Genomic DNA, 23916 nt, shown 5'->3' with positions numbered 1-23916 from the left:
TGGACCAGATTTGCCAAATTTGATGAAATTCATTCAAATCCCTCTCCAAAAATTCTGAGTAAAATCAGGCAGCCTTTGGGTGCATTGAGTGGTCACCTCACCAAGCCCCAGCCCCAGGAAAAATTTTCTTCACACCTTATCATTTCATCGAACACCTTCAGAGCACTGTCAATATCATGTTCAGTCAAATTCAGTTAACAGTGTCTGAACCACTGTCGTTTCTTCAGTGTCCGTTTGCCGATCTCACCAGTGCCCCGGCGTCGCCGTGTTCCCTGTCCCCTCCCCCTTGTCCTCTGCACCGCACGAGCGCCTGGATGCTTGCGGCCGTCAGCAACGAGCAGCAGGAGGTGCGCTGCCCCGTGACCGACGCCAGCGGCGGCTTTGCGGCCGCCAGGAAGAAGCACAGCGTAGACGGCGCTGGCCAGCGCCGCCCAAGCCACCGGAGGCCGCCGCGTGGTCTTCCACTCCCCCATGCGCGCTGCCACCCTCATCGTGAACCGCTAGGCGCGGAGCGCGCTCTCTGCCGCCGCCGTGCCAGTACGGCGACCCCGACAAAGACCGGCACCATTACGCCATGCCCGACCGAGTTTAGCAGTGGAACGGGACCAGTAACTCCCACTGATGCTGCCTGGCCACCTAAACCCCCTGCCAATCCACTGCCTCGCCGTAATTGCTCGCCGAAGATTCTCCGTTCACGGCCACCCCCTCGAGCCGCCTATAAATAGAGGCCCCGAGCTCCAGCTAGTACCCACACCACCTCTGCACTCCACCAAGACCCCGCCTAGCCACTGGAAGAGCCCCGAGGAAGTCTCCTTCCTCAACTCCGGCCGCCGCGACCCTCCACGGGATCCAGCTCGATTCGCTCCCGTGCGTGCACCTCTGCCTCCCATCTCATGCCAGTAGCCCTCTAGCGCATCCCTCCTCCTGACCCGCGCTTCAATTCGAAGTTTGCAGCACACCACCGGAGTTCCCCACCATCACCTGAGCCGCCGTCCGCCGGAGAAAGTGTCGTCGTCAACGTGTTGCTCCCCGACGCCCAAGTCCACCACCCACCAACGCGGAAGGACATGCTGATACTCTTGGTACACTCCGATCTCCCTGACTCGCCGTGGTTCGACGCCGGCGACCACCGCGGCCTTCGGGCACCGGCGAGGTTTTTCAAACCTGACATGTGGACCCCCCACGTCAGCCTCTCTTCTTTCACCCCCGAAGCGTTTTCTGTTGGCACCCTCGGGCAGAGTACGTTTTCTCTGTGGGCTGGCGCGTTTCTATTCGAACCGTTTTCTGTTTCTCAGTTAAACCCCTGGAACTTTTCTGTTTCATTACAGATGAGTCCCTGGACAGAAACCCTTATAACTTTTTAATAAAAAGTGATTTTTGAGTGATTCTTTTTCTGACAGTCTTATAATTTTGTCTAGTTTTTTATGGGATTTATTTGAAAAAAAATTGGAACAACTTTTATGCACGCGTTGGTTTTCACGTTAGTATGCATTTTTCGCTATACCGTAGGTTCCGGGAGAGGTGACGGAGCCGCGAACTTCGCCGAGCTAGACTCCGACTTCTCCGAACCAGGCAAGCATGTTTGAACCTTTGATATGATGGGTGTTTTGCATGTTTGCGTGAAAGGTTGTGCGTGGCATATGAGTATCGGTGAGTATCTAGTTGCATGTGAGGCAACTACCCGTGTGTTCCGGAGTTACTGTGATCTCTGATGAGAGATGGTCTAGTCATGTGGTGACATGAAGGGCAGTAAGGTGGTACTGTTGTAGCATGCCAGCCTTACGTCATCCGATACTTTCCGACGTTAACGTGGACGGAGTCACGTTATCGTTCTTTCCCCTTCCGTGCTATCTATTGTTTTCTGCCAGAATGCGGTTTAGTAAGTTGGTAACCTCTTTCCATGTACACACCAAACAGAGGGGCCAGGATGATGGTTCCATGGCCCTGGATTAAAGCCAGTCATCCGGTCAGGGGGCATGGGTGTTTCCGGTTGGGACCGAGAGGGGGCACCCCTTAGAGCGCGCGTATAGAAATTTGATCCCATGCTACACGAGGTTGTAGCCTCCCCGTCTCAAGGTTTTTCTTGAACGTTGCCGAGGGTGATTCCTGGCTTCGGAATGTTGAATGGGTGTGTACTGGTTAGACGTGTTTCTTCCAAAACACCGTAAACGGAACTAGTCCCCGTGACTACTGAAATCCGTTGGCTGTGGTTAAAGTACAAACTCTGCAGAGTCAAATCCTTCCGAGTCATCGTATCCAAGGTCAAGTATCGTGATCAGCGTATGCATATCTATGTCAAGTCCTCGTGGTATTATCCCCGGTAACCAAACTTGAGTGGTAAACTTGGCTGAACGTTATTCCTGTGGATGGACTAACCCTGTTGTTTAGCTCATGCCTGATTATTCTCTTGATATGATTTAAAATTCATGAGTTACTAAGTTATTAATATAAGCCCTTTATGTGATGTCGCTCAGACGTCCGACTGTGGCACTTATGTTATTTACTTTTGATATAAGCCCTTTCTGCGATGTCGCTCAGACATCCGACTGTGGCATGTTTGTCTTTTACTTTCGATATAAGCCCTTTATGTGATGTCGCTCAGACGTCCGACCGTGGCACTTATGTTATTTACATTTGATATAAGCCCTTTCTGCGATGTCGCTCAGATGTCAGACTGTGGCACGTACTATCTTTTATTTTCAATTATAAGCCCTTTATGTGGTGTCGCCCTGATGCCCGACTGCGGCATTGTTATTCTTGCATTTTCCTCTCGAGTAGTCAATCAGACCCTCGTTTGGCACCCAGTATTTATTTTGGGATTTCGGGAGGACTACCGCCCGACTTCTCTTTTATTTCCCAAGCATTATTGACTCGATGTCTGAATGCACTTGTTAACCTGTTCTTATGCTCCATGCTTACATTTGTTATATCTTATGTCCGAACTGTCTTGCGAGTACTTTCATAGTACTCACCTGGCTTGTTGATTTGGCCAGATGTTGACGAAGGCGATCTCATGGATGAAGAGTTTGATAGTGAGTCCGACGCCTAGAGGAATCCCAGTCAGTCCCGTGCGATCCTGGATATTGGTCACTTGTATCATATACGCTTCCGCCACCCGCAATAAGTCTCCTCGAGCCGCACTCCGACGCTCGAGGAGTTGTTAGTCTTTCAGGAGTCATATCACCCACATCGTGGTGATATTTCCACCACCGTTGTTATCGTGAGTTAGTAGTTATGCCACCCTATCCGCCGTTATGTTTGATCGGCGTACATGTAATAAATTGTTGAGCAGTCTCCGCTCAACCTTGTATTATATTCAGTACTCCTGGTATTTTTCTTCTGTGACCAAGGTATTGTCTACCAGTGAAAAGATATTCTTATTTACTGGTCCGTAAAAGGGATTGGTCTCTCAATAAATATTTTATTGAAAAACCGGTCGTGACAAGCTTGGTATCAGAGCCAGGCTGACTGTAGGAAGCCACTAGGTGCGATCGCTAATCGGTTATTAGCGTCTTTTGTGCTTTTTCAGCATTTTGCAATTGTAGCTATTTTCTGTTGGTCATCATAAATTTATGACTTGACTACTCAGAATTTTTGCCTACTTTTGTAGATGGCTGGCAGCAACTGCGAGACTCGAGTGTTCACGAATGTGCCCGAGGGGTTTGTCAAACTCCTCGTCTCTATCACCAAGCTCGTGATCGGGCCAGCGACTCGTCCGGAGTTCACGCTTTACCAGCACAAGCTCAGCGACGACGTGTCTATGCACCAAGCCGTGGTGCAATTCAAGGGAGGGCGTTCTGCATCTCGCCACTTCCGTTTTGTGGGAAGGGCCATGCCTACGGAGAGGCATGCCATGCAGATGGCTGCCCGTGAGGCGATAGCTCGCCTTCGGGACATCCTTCCTATGATGAAGACTCGTCGCTACCGCTACCTCCCATGCCATGTGCCATACACTTGTCACTATGCATTCGCCTGCCATCGGGAAGAGCGAGATGAAGCCATCGAGATGGTCGTGGAGTACCTCAAGGCTCTGGAGGAATCCTTCGACAACCTCGTGGACAATCTTGTGGCTGCCCGCATGGACTTAGTCCGGGGCGGTCCTGCCAGCAGGAAGGAGCTTCTCCTCACAGCACCGCCTCTGACATTCGTCTCGTCTTCAGCCTCTTATGCACCAGCCATTTTGGCCACGGCTCGCCGTCTACCTACCACTGAGGAGTTCGACCGAGTCATCGCTCCTACTCCAGTCAGAGCTGCACCGCCTGCCGCACCCGCGCCATCACCGCAGCGCAGTGTCACGCGCCAGGAACCTGCTAGAGAGGAGGGGGAGGTTGACTCTCCTGCACCGCTGAGTCTTGCCCTCGGCAACAGAAAGGACATCGTCACCATCTCCTACTGAGAGCGCCGAGTAGCCGCGCGTTATGTCTGCTGGTATGATGTGTTTTGTCTGTACGCTAGTTTGTATTAGTGTGTTCGCTGCATTCCGGAGGAGTGTGCTAGTCTAAATAACATGTCAGGATTGTGTACGCACATCCTGAGTGTTGTATCGTGTGTTTGCTTTTCGCGTGTAAGATTGGTGTTAAGCAGTTCTTCTCCGTGCGAAGTCATTTATGCTTTCTTGAAAAATCTTGAGGTCTTTTAAATTTTTGCCTTTGCAAGATTTTCCTTGTGCCACACAGTTCTTCTCATGAGTTTTGCAAAATAATGCCCCAGACATCATGCTCGATACGTTCCCTGTCAACACAGTACCTGCCACGGTTTTGTTTGATTCTGGAGCTTCCCATTCGTTCGTTTCGAAGAGCTTTGTTTTGCAACATGGTTTTCCGATACTTCCCTTGGAAAAATCTATGATCAAGTCCCCCGGAAATAAGCAAATCGTTCAAAGTTACTGCCAAGGAATGATCATTGAGTTTGAAGGACTGCAGTTCCAAGCTAATCTCATCGTGTTGGAAAATAAAGGACTGGATGTCATTTTAGGGATGGACTGGTTGACCACCAACAAAGGATTCATTGACTGTTTCAATCGGACCGTGATTCTCACTCACCATCACGGCAAGACAATAAAGGTTACAGCTCAAGAAAGACCACGGTCACGGCAACCAAAGCTGAACAAAGTGGACCTTTCAGAACTGAGAAAAGTTCCAGTGGTATGCGAGTTTCCTCACGTATTTCCTGAAGAACTACCAGGCATGCCACCAGACCGAGAGATAGAGTTCAGCATTGAACTAGCACCTGGCACCACTCCCATCTATAAGAAACCTTATAGAATGGCACCCTCAGAATTGGTGGAGTTGAAGAAGCAGATAAAGGAATTATTGGACAAAGGATTTATTCGAGCCAGCTCCTCACCATGGGGATCGCCAGTATTATTCGCCAAGAAAAAGGATGGGACACTGAGACGGTGTATAGACTATCGAGCTCTCAATATGGTCACCATCAAAAACAAATATCCGATGCCACGGATAAATGATTTGTTTGACCAGCTCGCACAAGCCAAGGTGTTCTCAAAAATTGATTTGAGATCGGGATATCATCAATTGAAAGTACGGACAGAAGATACCCTAAAACAGCATTCACCTCCAGATACGGATTATATGAATTCACAGTGATGCCTTTTGGACTAACGAACGCCCCCGCATATTTCGTCCACCTCATGAATAAAGTGTTCATGAAATTCATGGACAAATTTGTTGTGGTGTTCATCGACGATATTCTGGTTTACTCGAGGACACCGGAAGAGCATGCTGAGCATCTCAGAATTGTTTTGGGAGAATTAAGGAAACATCAGTTGTATGCCAAATTTAGCAAGTGTGAATTTTGGCTAAGGCAAGTTGGTTTCCTAGGCCACATATTAAACCAAGAAGGCGTGGCCGTAGACCCAGAAAAAGTCAAAGCCATACTTGACTGGAAGCCACCCGCCAACGTGACAGATGTGCGGAGTTTCCTTGGAATGGCCGGATATTACAGAAGATTCATTGAAGGATTCTCCACTGTGGCAAAGCCTATAACACAGTTGCTCAAGAAAGACAAGAAATTTGTATGGACGGAAGCATGCGAGAAAAGCTTCCAAGAGCTCAAGGAGAAACTAACAACCGCACCGGTCCTAACTGTGCCAGACATACACAAGAGTTTTGAAGTATATTGTGACGCGTCCCGAAAGGGCCTTGGGTGTGTACTAATGCAGGATGGCAAAGTCGTCGCGTATGTCTCCAGGCAGCTGCGAAAACATGAGGAAAATTACCCAACACATGACTTGGAGCTAGCAGCAGTCATACATGCACTCAAGGAGTGGAGGCACTTTCTATTGGGAAATCACTGTGAAATATATACGGACCATCAGAGCCTTAAATATATTTTCACGCAACCAGAGCTAAACTTACGCCAACGACGCTGGTTGGAATTGGTCAAGGACTATGATGTCGATATTCACTACCATCCAGAGAAAGAAAATGTAGTGGCCGATGCCCTTAGTCGAAACCCCAGCCCAGACAACGACGGTCCGCAAAACTTGAGGCCTGAGTTTCAGCAAGAGTTTGCTAGGCTCAACATGGTGTTAGTCTCTGAGGGCACCGTATAAAATCTGGAGATACAACCCACCCTAGTGGAACAAATTAAGAAGGCTCAACAGGGACATCCCAGCATCGAAGGTATAAAAAAGAAAATGAACCTTGGTAAGGCTTCAGAGTTCTTCACAGACAGTGAAGGAATATTATGGTACGGAGACAAACTTTGCGTACCTAACATTGAGGAACTCAAGCAACAAATCCTAACCGAAAGCCACACCGCTCCATACTTGATCCACCCTGGAGGAACTAAAATGTACAAAGACATTCAGGAGAGATTTTGGTGGCACGGTATGAAAAGGGATATAGCCGCATTTATTGGTTGTTGCGATTCATGTCAGCGCATCAAGGCCGAGCATCAAAAGCCAGCAGGGCTACTCCAGCCAAACAGGATACCGGAGTGGAAATGGGATGAAATAGGAATGGACTTCATCGTCGGACTACCTCGATCACAACGCGGAAATGACGCCATATGGGTCATCACCGACCGCCTAACCAAGGTTGCTCATTTCATTCCCGTGAAGACTACCTACTCCACACAAGGGCTGGCCAAGCTTATTCTCTCCCGTATAGTTTGTTTGCATGGAGTCCCAAAGACTATAATATCCGACCGAGGCACCCAGTTTGTCTCCAAATTTTGGGATCACCTGCAACAAGCTCTGGGCACGCAACTAGCTTTCAGTACAGCGTACCACCCTCAAACTGATGGACAAACAGAACGTGTGAACCAAATCCTAGAAGATATGCTGAGAGCCTGTGTGCTTACGTATGGATCCAGTTGGGAAGAGAGTTTGCCGTATGCCGAGTTTGCTTACAACAACACTTACCAAGCAAGCTTACAAATGGCACCCTTTGAAGCATTGTACGGACGGAGGTGCCGTACCCCACTGAATTGGTCAGAAACAGGTGACAGTCGTATCTTCGGCCCAGACATGCTCAAGGAGGCCGAGGAGAAAGTTAAACAGATCAGGGACAGACTCAAGACAGCACAGAGCCGACAAAAGAGCTACTACGATCAAAAGCATCGTGAGGTCAGCTTTGAGCCCGGTGATTCCGTATACCTCCGAGTATCTCCTATGAGGGGTCTGCAACGGTTCAAAATTAAGGGGAAGCTAGCCCAGAGATTTATTGGACCATTCTGTATAATTGCACGAAGAGGCACGGTAGCCTACCAATTAGACCTACCCAAGGAGCTGTCAGACGTCCATGACGTATTCCACGTCTCACAATTGAGAAAATGTGTAAGTAACCCGGAGAAGCAAGTATCTCATGAGGGCATTGATGTGCAACCAGATCTCACCTACAGAGAGCGGCCAGTAAAGATATTGGAAGAGTCTGAAAGGAGGACCCGTCAGAAAACGACAAAGATATTCAGAGTTCAGTGGAGCAACCACACTAAGGATGAAGCTACATGGGAAAGGGAAGAATTTCTCCAGGCAGAGTATCCATATCTATTTGAGGATCAGCTGAAATCTCGAGGACGAGATTTTTCCTAAGGGGGTAGGTGTTGTGACACCCAAAATTTTATTTGGATTTTTCTTAAAAAATTTATTTGGCTTGAGGGAGGTGATTTAAATTTTCCTTCATAAGAACCCTTCCTTTCAAAATTTTTTTTTTCTTTATGGCAAGAGTTTTATTTGGATTCCCCCAAGACTTGATTTTGGTCTTGAAGGTTCTTTCTTTTTAATTGGACTCAAACCAAAATACTTTTCACCTGGGAAAAATATCCTTTGAAATTTTCTTTGAAAATGCCCTATGGCTTTTGAAATGATCTTTTTCCACTTTCAACAAATCTCTCTTGCCATGACCTTAGTGCAAATCCACTCCCATAAACCTTTCCTCGTCTTTGAATCATGATTTACTTCAAAACCAGCAAGTTGAACCTCTCCATATAAATTTTCCCATTTATTTCTAATCAAAAACAATTTCTGCCTTATATCTTGATCCTTGGAGGTTTACAAAGGAACTACCCCTTCTGCTTTGATTTTTGCCCCCAAACCAATTTCCCTTCCTAGTCCTTTGAACCCTCAACCAAGATCCATGAAGATCCACTGGTCTCCAGTTCAAATTTATCAAACTATACTTGCTGCAAGTTTGGACCAGATTTGCCAAATTTGATGAAATTCATTCAAATCCCTCTCCAAAAATTCTGAGTAAAATCAGGCAGCCTCTGGGTGCATTGAGTGGTCACCTCACCAAGCCCCAGCCCTAGGAAAAAATTTCTTCACACCATATCATTTCATCGAACACCTTCAGAGCACTGTCAATATCATGTTCAGTCAAATTCCGTTAACAGTGTCTGAACCACTGTCGTTTCTTCAGTGTCCGTTGCCGATCTCACCAGTGCCCCGGCGTCGCCGTGTTCCCTTTCCCCTCCCCCTTGTCCTCTGCACCGCACGAGCGCCTGGATGCTTGCGGGCATCGGCGACGAGCAGCAGGAGGTGCGCCGCCCCGTGACCGACGCCAGCGGCGGCTTTGCGGCCGCCAGGAAGAAGCACAGCGTAGACGGCGCTGGCCAGCGCCGCCCAAGCCACCGGAGGCTGCCGCGTGGTCTTCCACTCCCCCATGCGCGCTGCCACCCTCGTCGTGAACCGCTAGGCGCGGAGCGCGCTCTCTGCCGCCGCCGTGCCAGTACGGCAACCCCGACGAAGACCGGCGCCATTACGCCATGCCCGACCGAGTTTAGCAGTGGAACGGGACCAGTAACTCCCACTGATGCTGCCTGGCCACCTAAACCCCCTGCCAATCCACTGCCTCGCCGTAATTGCTCGCCGGAGATTCTCCGTTCACGGCCACCCCCTCGAGCCGCCTATAAATAGAGGCCCCGAGCTCCAGCTAGTACCCACACCACCTTTGCACTCCACCAAGACCCCGCCTAGCCACTGGAAGAGCCCCGAGGAAGTCTCCTTCCTCAACTCCGGCCGCCGCGACCCGCCACGGGATCCAGCTCGATTCTCTCTCGTGCGTGCACCTCTGCCTCCCATCTCTTGCCAGTAGCCCTCTAGTGCATCCCTCCTCCGGACCCGCGCTTCAATTCGAAGTTTGCAGCACACCACCGGAGTTCCCCACCATCACCCGAGCCGCCGTCCGCCGGAGAAAGTGTCGCCGTCGACGTGGTGCTCCCCGATGCCCAAGTCCACCACCCACCGACGCGGAAGGACACGCTGATACTCTTGGTACACTCCGATCTCCCTGACTCGCCGTGGTTCGACACCGGCGACCACCGCAGCCTTCGGGCGCCGGCGAGGTTTTTCAAACCTGACATGTGGACCCCCCACGTCAGCCTCTCTTCTTTCACCCCGAAGCATTTTCTGTTGGCGCCCTCAGGAAGAGTACGTTTTCTCTGTGGGCTGGCGCGTTTCTATTCGAACCGTTTTCTGTTTCTCAGTTAAACCCCTGGAACTTTTCTGTTTCATTACAGATGAGTCCCTGGACAGAAACCCTTATAACTTTTTAATAAAAAGTGATTTTTGAGTGATTCTTTTTCTGGCAGTCTTATAATTTTGTCTAGTTTTTTATGGGATTTATTTGAAAAAAAATTGGAACAACTTTTATGCACGCGTTGGTTTTCACGTTAGTATGCATTTTTCGCTATACCGTAGGTTCCGGGAGAGGTGACGGAGCCGCGAACTTCGCCGAGCTAGACTCCGACTTCTCCGAACCAGGCAAGCATGTTTGAACCTTTCATATGATGGGTGTTTTTCATGTTTGCGTGAAAGGTTGTGCATGGCATATGAGTATCGGTGAGTATCTAGTTGCATGTGAGGCAACTACCCGTGTATTCCGGAGTTACTGTGATCTCTGATGAGAGATGGTCTAGTCATGTGGTGACATGAAGGGCAGTAAGGTGGTACTGTTGTAGCATGCCAGCCTTACGTCATCCGATACTTTCCGACGTTAACGTGGACGGAGTCACGTTATCGTTCTTTCCCCTTCCGTGCTAGCACTTGTTTTCTGCCAGAATGCGGTTTAGTAAGTTGGTAACCTCTTTCCGTGTACACACCAAACAGAGGGGCCAGGATGATGGTTCCATGGCCCTGGATTAAAGCCAGTCATCCGGTCAGGGGGCATGGGTGTTTCCGGTTGGGACCGAGAGGGGGGCACCCCTTAGAGCGCGCGTATAGAAATTTGATCCCATGCTACGCGAGGTTGTAGCCTCCCCGTCTCAAGGTTTTTCTTGAACGTTGCCGAGGGTGATTCCTGGCTTCGGAATGTTGAATGGGTGTGTACTGGTTAGACGTGTTTCTTCCAAAACACCGTAAATGGAACTAGTCCCCGTGACTACTGAAATCCGTTGGCTGTGGTTAAAGTACAAACTCTGCAGAGTCAAATCCTTCCGAGTCATCGTATCCAAGGTCAAGTATCATGATCAGCGTATGCATATCTATGTCAAGTCCTCATGGTATTATCCCCGGTAACCAAACTTGAGTGGTAAACTTGGCTGAACGTTATTCCTGTGGATGGACTAACCCTGTTGTTTAGCTCATGCCTGATTATTCTCTTGATATGATTTAAAATTCATGAGTTACTAAGTTATGAATATAAGCCCTTTATGTGATGTCGCTCAGACGTCCGACTGTGGCACTTATGTTATTTACTTTTGATATAAGCCCTTTCTGCGATGTCGCTCAGACGTCCGACTGTGGCATGTTTGTCTTTTACTTTCGATATAAGCCCTTTATGTGATGTCGCTCAGACGTCCGACCGTGGCACTTATGTTATTTACATTTGATATAAGCCCTTTCTGCGATGTCGCTCAGACGTCCGACTGTGGCACGTACTATCTTTTATTTTCTATTATAAGCCCTTTATGTGGTGTCGCCCTGACGCCCGACTGCGGCATTGTTATTCTTGCATTTTCCTCTCGAGGAGTCATTCAGACCCTCGTTTGGCACCCAGTATTTATTTTGGGATTTCGGGAGGACTACCGCCCGACTTCTCTTTTATTTCCCATGCATTATTGACTCGATGTCTGAATGCACTTGTTAACCTGTTCTTATGCTCCATGCTTACATTTGTTATATCTTATGTCTGAACTGTCTTGCGAGTACTTTCATAGTACTCACCTGGCTTGTTGATTTGGCCAGATGTTGACGAAGGCGATCTCATGGATGAAGAGTTTGATAGTGAGTCCGACGCCTAGAGGAGTCCCAGTCAGTCCCGTGCGATCCTGGATATTGGTCACTTGTATCATATACGCTTCCGCCACCCGCAATAAGTCTCCTCGAGCCTCACTCGGACGCTCGAAGAGTTGTTAGTCTTTCAGGAGTCATATCACCCACACCGCGGTGATATTTCCACCATCGTTGTTATCGTGAGTTAGTAGTTATGCCACCCTATCTGCCATTATGTTTGATCGGCGTACATGTAATAAATTGTTGAGCAGTCTCCGCTCAACCTTGTATTATATTCAGTACTCCTGGTATTTTTCTTCTGTGACCAAGGTATTGTCTACCAGTGAGAAGGAATTCTTCTTTACTGGTCCGTAAAAGGGATTGGTCTCTCAATAAATATTTTATTGAAAAACCGGTCGTGACAGTACAAGTACAATATTACTACACGTTAGGCTTGTCCCTAAAATTGAACCCGCGTCTTGTTATATCCCGAAAATTCAGATATCGTGCTCCCAAAACTGGCGCCTTCACAACCCGCGCCTTGCTATCCCGAAATTACTACGTGCGCGAAAACTCCCTCCAGCTCCCAAATCTCGACACGCGAAATCCCCCTTCTAACCCTGAGCCGAAAGGGCCGCTAGTTCAAATCGGTGGGGGGTACTTTTGTAACACACCCTACATTTTGGACAAGCGCGTCCCTAAGTCATGCTTCACCCCCTCCCATCGCCCCCTTTTCGCCATTCGAAATCCCAAGCCGCCATAACCTCTCCGCTCCAGCCGCGAAACCCCACCCTCCTCCGTCCGCCACGTCACCGCTGCCCAGCCGCAGCCTCTCCCCCGACGACGTCGTCCACCGCAACAGCTCGACGTCCCTCGTCCACCTCCCCGGATGAGGATCCGTCGTCCATCTCGCCGTCCCGCCGGTTCAGCCGCCCCGTCCTCCACCTCCAAGGAGCTGCTCCGACGATCGCCTCGTCTATCCCGGCTGCTCCATCCCCACAGCGCCGCCTTAACCTGCTCCACCGGAACCGCAGCATCCTCACCGACTCCTCGGACGAAGCCGCGGCCTACTCGGCGCCACCAAAGAGGTTGTACACTCATCGCATCGCACCTTCTCCTTAACTCGACCTCCCGGCACCGACGGTGCTCCATCCCGCACCCCCATGGAGCGGCTACCTTGAAGCCGGCGCCGCGGGCGACATCTCCACGGCGGCTCTCCCCCAGTGCGAGGACCCTTCGGCGGCGGCATCCATACCAGCCGGATCTGCTGCTGCTGCTCCGGCTCTCGCTCGATCGCTCGCTCGCCCAGCTGCTGCTGCTGCTCTCCCCCTCGCTCGTGCTGCTGCTCTGCTCCGATTAAGCCACACTTCAGTCGACTGAATCGACTTTTGCGTCAGTCGATTTTCAGGGCTTGGGGGGCTCGCCGGAGTTAAGGAAGAACCACCCGCAGCGGGGACGGGGGCTCGCCGGAGAGGTACCCCACTATCTATCTTAGGATTCAGGGTGGGGGCGGGGGACCTAGAGGGCTGGCCGGGGTGGCGGTGGCGAGTTGTTTCGGGGCGGCGAGGCAGCGCTGGGGCCGGCGGTTCAGGCGGTGGTGGCTGGCGGCTCAGGGGGGTGCAGGTTGAAGATGAACTATAGGCCCTCCCTAAACTACATGTCAAGTGCCTCTCTGCTACCATTGCGTTCAGTTTCGACAGTAGCATTCAGATTCCACAGTAAATTTCAGTTTTGACAGTTAAGTTCAGAGTCAACAATTTTTACCTCATCTGTTGTAGTCAGGTGGTTTTTGGTGATGTTAATTTTTCATCCATTTTACATCATCTATTGGAGATGCTATTAGAATACCACTTGAGATTGACGATGTCTGTCTTGTGCTGCTTCAGCCTTGACGTCTTACGGCTCACCGGAGCTGCTCCAACGACAGAACGATCCATCACAACAGAGCAGTGCCCTGGACGCCGTCTACAGATTCCTCAGATCTCCCTCCACACCTCCGACAGCCACCTCTGCCTCAACTGCTTTAGCGACCAACCCAATGATGCTGAGGTCGACACGGCTACGGCAAAGAGGTTGTACACTTGTTGCATCACTTATTACTATACATTCACGTCGATCCATTAGGGCTATTTTGGTTCAACGGAAAAATGTTGATCCACTGGTTGTTACCATCACTCTAAATTTCTGCATGCTCTCCTTACATAATCTCACCATATATTTTTTTCGTATGCATGTCAGATATTGTACACAGTCATGCTGAACATGTAGAGAAAAAGAGAAGAGTTTTGCGTGGCAATACAATGTCATGCAGACATCGCTCCATGGTGGGTTCAATCGCAAACCCTCCCCACCCCTCTCCAGATTGTAATCCAGAGGAAGATATCTGTTCTGAGGCGGATTCAGACGCCGCTGACCACTCCTATTTACCCCCAAGGTGTTTGCTCTACCTTGGCATGATGATGTTAGTCATATCATGCATATGTTGCCTTGCAGTGCCTACTTTTGACATCATATATGTCATCTTCTTAGTTTAGACATGTTCTGTTATGCCACCTGTTTAGTTTCTATATCATATATGGGAATTATGCAGTCTCATGTCTTTTAGCCAGCCATAATATATGTGAAATGTGCAATGCCATCCTCTTTAACCATTCATCATATATTTGAATGATATCTTGCCCATCTTTTTCTTCATTACATTTCCATTTGTCGACAATGTTTGTACATTAAACTACTCTTCCTGTGAATCAGCCATTTGGGTGGGAGATGGATAAATCTGGAGTGAAAACAAGGCCTTCAGAGCAGATAGTTCTACCTGTCGAAGCAGATCTCTTGTTGGGTCCCGATAGCTCCTCAGAGATGGATTCAGAGATAGATGACCAGTCCTATTCCCCCACTGAGGTGTATGCTCTAACTTGGCACGGTTATACTGCTCATATCATGCATACGGTGTCTTGCATTGCATAGTTTAGACATCATATACACAATATTCAACACCATGTTCTTAGTTCAGACATCATATCGAATGCCCTCTGTTTACCATATAAATCACATATGTGAATTAAATGATGCAATCCTGATTACTTAGATAACATGTAGTCCTGATTACTTACATAACATGTAGGTGAATTATGTAATGCGATCATGTTTAGTTATTCATCATATCATTGAATTATGTTATGCTATGCTATCCAGTTTAGATAGACATCATATATGTGAAATTATGTCATGCTATCCATTTTAGTTAAACAATATACATGTCAACTATTTCATGCCCTCTTTTTTCCACATCTATTGCATCTGTCTCTCATACAATGTCTGTACATTCAACTATGTTTCCTGTTTATCAGCCATTTGAATTGGAGCGGGTGATGCCAGTATCTAGGGGACTAAAAACACGGTCTTCAAATAAAACAGTGCTACCTCTTGGTGGAGATAGCACCCCGGTTGTACATGCACAAGAACCAGCCCTACCACACATAACCCAAACACTCGCAGATTGTACCCCTACTGCGATGGACAGAGAACCAGCTTCACCCAATCTAACCCCAACCCCAGCCGATAGTAACCCAGTTCCTATTGACACAGCACCATCTCCACCACAGAGCTCCCAAACAAGAGCAGTTAGTAAGGCAGCTCCAGTGCTCAAAGAGCCAGTACTATCACGGCGAACCCCAACTCCACCAGTTAGTACGCCTATTCCTGTGGAGGAAGCACAACCAGCTAGTCATAGTTTAGCATCTATCGCATTTGATGTTGTTAAATCGTATGTGCGTATCTTCCCATCTTGGAAATATTATACTGAAGATGAAGGAAAATGTCAGTTGCAGGTGTTTGTCTAGGAGTTATGTGTAAGTAATGTTATTCATGGCAATTACTTTGCTTCGTCCCATACATCCTACCTCCATGATGGTTATAATACAGCAAATTTTCCCATTTTTCTCTATGGAGAAGGACCAATTTGGAAACTCAGGATGAGGTAACCTGTGCTAATACCTCTGCTATCTTCAAGAATGCTTGGTGGCAGTATCGGAATTACCTGAAGAAAACGTACTTCACCGGCAAAGAAACTCATCAAATTCCCTTACGTTCTCCTGAGACACATTTACAGGACGATGACTGGGAACGCCTTGTTCTGTATTGGTCCCGAACCAAGAATGTGGTAAGGTCTATGAGCTCATTTTCTAATTTTTAGTATTATATTCTTGTGTCTTATTGTACTCTGTTCATGTAGAACAAGTGCCTAAACCTGAAGAACAACTGTTCTAATTTAAGATTCCATTGCTATCATAGTTCAAAAAAGCGCTAGGCGTTAATTGTGCGTTTTGCCACCGCCTTGCGCTTTACTGACCAAAGCGCATGCTTATGCGCGATTATGCGCAATGCGTTTTGCCAACGCCTAGAGCCCAGGCGCGCTTAAGCGCTCGCTTAGGCGTGCCATTTTTAACTATGATTGCTTTGCTCTTGTATTACTGTATTTACTCATACAAACTTATTTTTAAATTGAAGGATCCAATCGAAACTCCAATGGCACAGCAGGTATGTTCACGCATGTTTCTTTAACAGGTTTGGTCTTATCAATAGCTCTGTTGATTTCAATTTCAATTATGTATACAGTTGACTTTCATATCATGCACATTACTAGCATCACAACAGAGCCAATAGTGTTGTTGTACATGTAGACCCGTGGTACCCATCTGAAATCTTGTTGTGCCGTGTAGTTTCCCATGCTTTGTATTCTTTCACTGCTGCTTTGTCTTGAACTGATATGATTTGAACCGTGTCTCTATTTTCATTTGGCAAGACAATGCAGTGACCATAGGACATAGATATATGTTTGTTTGATGCTTTTATTATGTACTAGTACTTGGCAATAGAAGACTTGGTAGTTTAAGCATGTCCACCTTACTAATGAACTGGTTCACCGAAATGAGTTTCATATACTAGTACATGCTAAACTTGTTATGTGTCTACTTGTTTCTTCTTTTAGAATACTGACAGAATATTGGGGAAGAGTGCCTTATTAAGCAATGGTAAAGGAAGTAATGCAGATAAGGTTCAGGATAGTGACACATCCTTGTTGGTCTCCAACAAAGCTGATAAAACAGCTAAGGAAGACTATCTTGAAGACAGCGAGACAACCCCAAAGTCATGTCTTGGTTTAGTGTTCGAGTTACTGGCCACTACCGCTTGCACAAGCTATTCAAACTCACTGTCTGAATCAGTTCAGTTTCTTGAGTCTCAACTACAAGCTAAAAGACATCGATCAGTTGTGCTGCGACAAGAAGCGGAAGGACTGCGGAAGTCCCTGGAGCATTCAGATGCATACTTTCTGGTGCAACAGCAAGCGTTGGAGGATTTTAGCGCCAAACAGGACAAAGCTAATCAGCATGCTAAGCTTATTGCCAGCATGGTGGATACCCAAGATAACGTTTCTTGAGCTCTTCTGAAGTTGTTTCAGTTATGCTCTTGTTTTGCTGCCGCGTTTATTTGCACTGGTGGCCAATTTTGACGGCCAGTGTATATAATGTGCTGCTTTGTTCCCTATATTTGCACTGGTGGCGAACTTTGATGCCCAGTGGATGTAATATGTGTAATAGCGGTAATAGGCTAGCGTTAATTGCTTGCTTATTTATTTCCTTATTGTCTTGTTTAGTTGTTTGCTTGTAGTCACTGCAGTTCTTTTTCTGTTTTTTTCTAGTGGCCACAATAGCCTATTTTTGGTAACTAGGCCAAAATAATCGTGGCAACACACGGACTGTTGTAGCCATGGGCCTCCTGCAGGCCGTATGATCCATGGGCCTTCGTCCGGCCGTAGGATCCATCGGCCTTCTATACGGGCCTTAGGGTCCATGGGCCTTCTACGGGCCGTAGGGTCCATGGGCCTTCTACGGGTCGTACAATCCATGGGCCTTCTACGCGCCGTACTATCCATGGGCCTCATACGGGCCGTAGGATCCATGGGCCTTCTACGGGGCGTATCATCATTTCGCCAATCATGGGCCGTACTATTCGTGGACCATAACAGGCCGTTAATAGGCCGTATTTGATAACTCTATGAAAACAACCCAACGGGTTTTTTTGACATGAAAACGACCCAACGTATTAACGGTCCGCCAACGGGCCGACTGTAACGACGGGCTGAATTTGGCCCACAAGCAGAAAATGACAGTAATGGGTCGTATGTAACCGAATGCTGCAAATGAGCCCAAGAATCAATGGGCCCTGAGAAGGTCGAAAGATAACTTGGGCTGGAAACGGCCCAATGGAATAACGAGCCGTTAATGGGTATAATGTGATACACTGTTCATTACGGGCCAGTTTCACCACGGGCCGTTAATGGGCCAAGATTTACAAAGGTCCTCATATGGGCCGAAAGAAGTCATGGGCCACACATGGGCCGGAAGTTAAAACGGGCAGAATCATATTGGACGGCCCAGATGACGCTACTGGGCCTAATTCGGATAGGGCGTAATGGGCCCTGGGTTAGCGGGCTGTAAATGGGCTATATGCAAACAGGCCGTTAACAGGCTTCCCGTGGGCCGGCCCGCCACCTTTTGACCAAGTCAAACGGGCCGGCCTTTTCACAGGAATGGGCATCCTTTGGGCCGTGCCACGTGTCGCCGTATCATAGGCGCCTTCGGTCCAATGAGCGGATGACATCTGTCCCAACGGTGAGCTGACACGTGTTTCCTCCAGCCAATGATGATTTTACAGTGGAAAATCCCCATTGGTCGGGGCTGTTAACGGGTTATCGGATCCAAAACCCGACCCGATAGCTTAACGGCGTTCCGTTACGGTGGATGCCACATGTCGGTCACCCTTGACGAAAGCACTTCTGTTACGCGCGATTTATCGTCATGGAAGTGGACACTTCCGTGATGATAATTTTGGTAATGTCATGGAACACTTCTACGACAGCACAGGTATGACTATCTCGATTCTGTCATAAATTTGTCATGGATGTACATGCATGACAAAAAACACGACCTACTGTGACAAACACGTATTATCACGGAAGTGTATTTTTTTGTAGTGCAAATACATTCCAAAAAGGGAAGATAGATTTTTTAAGAGGCATAAGTATTTAGAAACCAAATGGTTGCAAGAAAGGCTAGATGTTTGTGCTGAAAAATTAAATTTTCTTAGTCATCCTTGTGAGCTTTGCAACGAACGTGGTCATTTAAATATCCAATACAAATTGTTTCATGATCGTATCGTGTCCAAAATTGTGATGACTTAATTTCCCTTGCACATCATAATGAATTTAGTTTGCTCTTGGGTTATGAAGAAATGAAACGTATAACTAAGGTTATTCCAGAATTTGCCCTTGAAAGAGTTCTTCATTTTGATCTAGAGGAAATTTATATGTATTGTGCGGTGAATTGCATTGAAAATCCTTATATTGCCAATTACATAAAGAAAAGGAAACAAATAGAATATGAAGAGAATACTAATGAAAGGGAAGAGACTTCCCAATATCCTCCTATTATTTCTTATGATGAATCAGGTAACGAGGAGGAGCCTTCTATTCAACCAATCTCATCAATAAGGAGCTCAAAAAAGAGGGTTAAACCCACACATGATGTGAAGAAGAAAAATATAAGACGGAGAAGCAAAGGTAGAAAGGTATCCCTCCCAAATGATGTTTCTCCTATTACTCATTGTGATGATGATAATTGCTATACTATTTGTGCTATCCATACTATTAATGATGAGAGTGATTATGCTTATGATATGAAAAGGCCCAAGCTTGGGCTGCTATGTTTGATGAGAATGACATGTTTGAGAATATATTTGCTGCAATTAATGTTTGTCCTAAGCTTGGGGATGCTACGTTTAATGAAGATGATATTTTTAGCCTCCCATGTTTTGATGAGCAAATTTATTATGATGATAGCATGCCTCCTATTTATGATGATTATTGTGATGAAACTTATGCTATAAAAGGTAGTGATGATTATATTTATAAAACTTGTCATGATCATGATTACCCTTTTTCTGATCATTACTCTTTTAATGTGGAAACAATTTATAGTATTCGAATCTCTTATGATACTCCCACTATTCTGAATGAGAAGAATTTTGCTTATGTGGAGAGTAATAAAGTTTCTATGCTTGTAGATCATGAAAAGAATGTTTTAGGTGCTGGTTACATTGTTGAATTCATTCATGATACTACTGGAAATTATTATGAGGTAGGAACATATGCTTGTAGGAATTGCAATAATATCGAGTTTCCTCTCTATGTGTTAAAAGTTTTGAAGTTATGCTTGTTTTGCATTCCTATGCTAGTTGATTATTGTTCCCATAAGTTGTTTGCTCACAAAATCCCTATGCATAGGAAGTGGGTTAGGCTTAAATGTGCTAGTCATATGCTTCATGATGCTCCCGTTATGTTTCAAATCTTATCTTTTATGTGAGCATCATTGTCATCATCATGCCTAGCTAGAAAGGCAATAAAGAAAAGCGCTTGTTGGGAGACAACCCAATATTTACCCTTACTGTTTTTGTGTGTTCACATTATTATGATACTGTAGTAATCATGTTTTTTAGCTTTTGTTTCAATAAAGTGCCAAGTAAGACCTTTAGGATAGCTTACGGTGATAGTTAATTTGATCTTGCTGAAAAACAGAAACTTTTGCGCGCACGAGATTAGTTTTCATAAATCAGAGAAACATGATTTTCAATTGATTCTTTTTTCATAAGATTAATAAACAAATTGCTTAGGACTTCCAAATTTGGTAGAATTTTTGGAGTTCCAGAAGTATACGTTTGATACAGATTGCTACGGACTGTTCTGTTTTTAACAGATTCTGTTTTCTATGTGTTGTTTGCTTATTTTGATGAATCTATGAATAGTATCGGAGGATATGAACTGTAGAGAAGTTGGAATACAGTAGATATTACACCCATATGAATGTAGAATGAGTTCACAACAGTACCAAATGCGGTGATTTATTTTTACTAACGGAGCTTACAAGTTTTCTGTTGAGTTTTGTGTTGTGAAGTTTTCAAGTTTTGGGTAAAGATTCGATGGACTATGGAATAATGAGTGGCAAGAGCCTAAGCTTGGGGATGCCCAAGGCACCCCAAGGTAATATTCAAGGACAACCAAGAGCCTAAGCTTGGGTATGCCCCGGATGGCATCCCCTCTTTCGTCTTCATTCATCGGTAACTTTGCTTGGAGCTATATTTTTATTCACCACATGATATGTGTTTTGCTTGGAGCACCATTTTGTTTTATTTTGCTTTGCTTGCTGCTTGAATAAAATACATTATATCTGAAATTCTTAAATGAGAGAGAGTCTTGACATAGTTGCATAATTATTCGACTACTCATTGATCTTCACTTATATCTTTCGGAGTAGTTTGTCATTCGCTCAGTGCTTCACTTATATCCTTTTAGAGCACGGCGGTGGTTTTATTTTGAAGAAATAGATGAACTCTCATGCTTCACTTATATTATTTTGAGAGTATTAAACAGCATGGTAATTTGCTTTGGTTATGAATTTAGTCCTAATATGATAGGCATTCAAGATGGGTATAATAAAAACTTTCATATAGAGTGCATTGAATACTATGAGAAGTTTGATGCTTGATGATTGTTTTGAGATATGAGGATGGTAATATTAGAGTCATGCTAGTTGAGTAATTATGAATTTGAGAAATACTTGTGTTGAAGTTTGTGATTCCCGTACCATGCACGTATGGTGAACCGTTATGTGATGAAGTTGGAGCATGATGTATTTATTGATTGTCTTCCTTATGTGTGGAGGTCGGGATCGCGCGATGGTTAACTCCTACCAACACTTCCCCTAGGAGCATGCGTGTAGTACTTTGTTTTGATGATTTATAGATTTTTGCAATAAGTATGTGAGTTCTTTATGACTAATGTTGAGTCCACGGATTATACGCACTCTCTCCCTTCCACCATTGCTAGCCTCTCTATTACGGCGCACCTTTCGCCGGTATCATACACCCACCATATATCTTCCTCAAAACAGCCACCATACCTACCTATTATGGCATTTCCATAGCCATTCCGAGATATATTGCCATGCAACTTTCCACCGTTCCGTTTATTATGACACGCTTCATCATTGTCATATTGCCTTGCATGATCATGTAGTTGACATCGTATTTGTGGCAAAGCCACCATGCATAATTTTTCATACATGTCACTCTTGATTCATTGCCCATCCGGTACACCGCCGGAGGCATTCATATAGAGTCATATCTTGTTCTAGTATCGAGTTGTAACTCTTGAGTTGTAAGTAAATAAAAGTGTGATGATCTTCATTATTAGAGCATTGTCCCAGTGAGGAAAGGATGATGGAGACTATGATTCCCCCACAAGTCGGGATGAGACTCCGGACGAAAAATAAAAAAGAGGCCAAAAAAAAGGAGAAGGCCTAAAAAAAGAAAAAGAAAAAAGAAAAAAAAGAGAGAAAAAGAGAGAAGGGGCAATGCTACTATCCTTTTACCACACTTGTGCTTCAAAGTAGCACCATGATCTTCATGATAGAGAGTCTCCTATGTTGTCACTTTCATATACTAGTGGGAATTTTTCATTATAAAACTTGGCTTGTATATTCCAAAGATGGGCTTCCTCAAAGTGCCCTAGGTCTTCGTGAGCAAGCAAGTTGGATGCACACCCACTTAGTTTCCTTTTGAGCTTTCATACACTTATAGCTCTAGTGCATCCGTTGCATGGCAATCCCTACTCACTCACATTGATATCTATTGATGGGCATCTCCATAGCCCGTTGATACGCCTAGTTGATGTGAGACTATCTTCCTCCTTTTTGTCTTCTCCACAACCACCATTCTATTCCACATATAGTGCTATGTCCATGGCTCACGCTCATGTATTGCGTGAAGATTGAAAAAGCTTGAGAATACTAAAGTATGAAACAATTGTTTGGCTGAAACCGGGGTTGTGCATGATTTAAATATTTTGTGTGATGAAGATAGAGCATAGCCAGACTATATGATTTTGTAGGGATAGCTTTCTTTGGTCATCTTATTTTGAGAAGACATGATTACTTTGTTAGTATGCTTGAAGTATTATTATTCTTATGTCAATATTAAACTTTTGTCTTGAATCTTTCGGATCTGAACATTCATGCCACAATAAAGAAAATTACATTGATAATTATGTTAGGTAGCATTCCACATCAAAAATTCTGTTTTTATCATTTACGTACTCGAGGATGAGCATGAATTAAGCTTGGGGATGCTTGATTCATCGCCAACGTATCTATAATTTTTGATTGTTCCATGCTATTATATTATCCATCTTAGATGTTTTATATGCATTTATATGTTGTTTTATATGATTTTTGGGACTAACCTATTAACCTAGAGCCCAGTGCCAGTTTCTGTTTTCTCCTTGTTTTTGAGTATCGCAGAAAAGGAATACCAAACGGAGTCCAATTGACGTGCCAATTTTTGATGATTTTTTATGGACCAAAAGAAGACCACAGAGCATCGGAGTTGGGCCAGAGGAGTCCCGGGCTGCCCACGAGGGTGGGGGCGCCCCCCCCCCCCCCCCCCCAAGCGCGTGGGCCTACCTCGTGGACAGCCCGGAGACCCCCCTGACGTGAAACCTACGCCAAAAATTCCTATAAATACAGAAACCTCCAGAAATAAACCTAGATCGGGAGTTCCGCCGCCGCAAGCCTCTGTAGCCACCAAAAACCAATCGGGACCCTGTTCCGGCACCCTGCCGGAGGGGGGATCCCTCACTTGTGGCCATCTTCATCATCCCGACGCTCTCCATGACGAGGAGGGAGTAGTTCCCCTTGGGGCTGAGGGTATGTACCAGTAGCTATGTGTTTGATCTCTCTCTTTCTCGTGTTCTTGAGGTGGTACGATATTGATGTATCGCGAGCTTTGCTATTATAGTTGGATCTTATGATGTTTCTCCCCCTCTACTCTCTTGTAATGGATTGAGTTTTCCCTTTGAAGTTATCTTATCGGATTGAGTCTTTAAGGATTTGAGAACACTTGATGTATGTCTTGCCATGCTTATCTGTGGTGACAATGGGATATTCACGTGATCTACTTGATGTATGTTTTGGTGATCAACTTGCGGGTTCAATGAACTTATGCATAGGGGTTGGCACACGTTTTCGTCTTGACTCTCCGGTAGAAACTTTGGGGCACTCTTTGAAGTTCTTTGTGTTGGTTGAATAGATGAATCTGAGATTGTGTGATGCATATCGTATAATCATACC

This window comes from Triticum aestivum, chromosome 2D (genome assembly GCF_018294505.1).
Source record: "Triticum aestivum cultivar Chinese Spring chromosome 2D, IWGSC CS RefSeq v2.1, whole genome shotgun sequence".
NCBI classification, from domain to species: domain Eukaryota; kingdom Viridiplantae; phylum Streptophyta; class Magnoliopsida; order Poales; family Poaceae; genus Triticum; species Triticum aestivum.
This window is presented reverse-complemented; position numbering follows the sequence as displayed.